At 56.9% G+C, this 1396-nt stretch overlaps 1 protein-coding gene across 2 annotated transcripts in view; it reads right to left on the bottom strand.

Moving 5' to 3' along the window:
* OTX1 (orthodenticle homeobox 1) overlaps positions 1-348 on the bottom strand; it is an 8222-nt gene extending 7874 nt beyond the window's left edge. The window contains exon 1 of one of the 2 annotated variants that reach the window (XM_069069003.1): positions 128-348. The gene's annotated coding sequence lies outside the window, so the exon portion shown is untranslated. The remainder of the gene's footprint in view (positions 1-127) is intronic. The other variant, XM_069069002.1, reaches the window with a different exon arrangement.
* Positions 349-1396: the final 1048 nt, after the last annotated feature.

Genomic DNA, 1396 nt, shown 5'->3' on the forward strand with positions numbered 1-1396 from the left:
GGGGGGGGGGAGCTGATTGCTGCTGCAGCTGCACTAGAAATGAGTCAGGGAAGTAAGGGGTGGGTGGTGGGGGTTTGGGAAAAGTCTGCAGAGGCACTTTGCAAACTAAATAAATCAAGCGATTTACCTTGTCGAAGTGGCTGTCTTGCTCGGTTGTTTAGGTGATTGGAAATGTAGCCTGATGAAGATTGATCACCTTTCTACTGCCCTCCCCGAGTATGTGAACGCCAGGCAACTGCGTAACGGGGCCGGGCCGCCAATCCTGGGCCCAGCACTGGCTGAGTGACAGCGGGCCGGGCAATGGCAGTTGGAGCCGGGGGTTACCTCTGCGCGCCCCCGCCCCTCCCCCACCCCCTGCCTTCCTCTCCTCCTCCCCCTTCCCTTCCCCCCTCACCCCCTCTCTCCCTCCCTTCGCTGCCTCAGCCGGCCCTGCCCTGGCTGCGCACTAACTCCCGAGATCTCTGAAAACGCAGTACTGAGAAGACCAGTGCGGCGCCTCTCAAATAGCCGGGCTCCTGGAGAGCCTGTGTCCACACTTTGAGCCATATAGGATCTTCTGTACTTTCTCTCCCCACCATCCCAGCTCTCAGCTTTGGGAGTAGCAGAAGGAAGAGATAGAGGAAGGGGAAGAGAAGCGCCGTTCCCTCACTCTTCCAGGAGCCCACCTTCGACCCGCCCAACTGTCCTCCTAGGAGGCTGCAGCGGTGTCCGCTCCCTTTCTATTCGCAGGGGGCCGAAGGGGTCGAGGATTTCGCATCTCATTCCCTCTCCTCCCGTAGCTCGGGTCGGTCCCTCGCCTTTCCAAGTCAGCACCCTTAGGGAACTCTGTGCTTGTGAGGAAACTTTGCAAAACGCCGCAGTCAACACTTACACCTCCTGCGCTCCTCCTTCCCTAGCCGCCGCGCCCCCCGCCGCCCCCCACCCCCTACTGCCGCCCCTTGGTCCAATCGCTCCAAGACTAGGCGCCCAGCCCTCAGGAGCAGCAAGAACCAGCTAGTAGACCGGCTCCCTAGGTCTTCCAATCGGGCTCAGGCGCTCCTCGCGTTCGTTGCATTTTGTCAAAACCTCGCAGCTTCCCAAGTTATGTTTGTTCCCTTTCTTATTCTTTCTCTCTCTGTGACTGTTTCTGTCTTTTCTTTCTCTATATCTTTCTGTGTCTCTGTCTCCCCCCGCCCCCACTTCTCTCCCTCTGAAAAAACCTGATGGATAGCAAAGGGAGCCCCCTTCCTACAATCCCCTGCTCTACCACCCCTCTTAATTTCTAAGGGCCAAACAAACGAGTTGGCAACTTTGCCTGGGGCTCTTTCCCTCCTTTCAGTTTCTTTCCCATATGCTGCCGAGACTCTTTGAAAAAAAAAAAAATTCCCGGATGATCCGTACTCTCGAAGGTGAAGAT

This window comes from Petaurus breviceps, unplaced genomic scaffold (assembly GCF_028583685.1).
Source record: "Petaurus breviceps papuanus isolate PSGF00001 unplaced genomic scaffold, PetGlider_PUasm1.0 90775, whole genome shotgun sequence".
In the NCBI taxonomy this organism is placed as follows: Eukaryota; Metazoa; Chordata; class Mammalia; order Diprotodontia; family Petauridae; genus Petaurus; species Petaurus breviceps.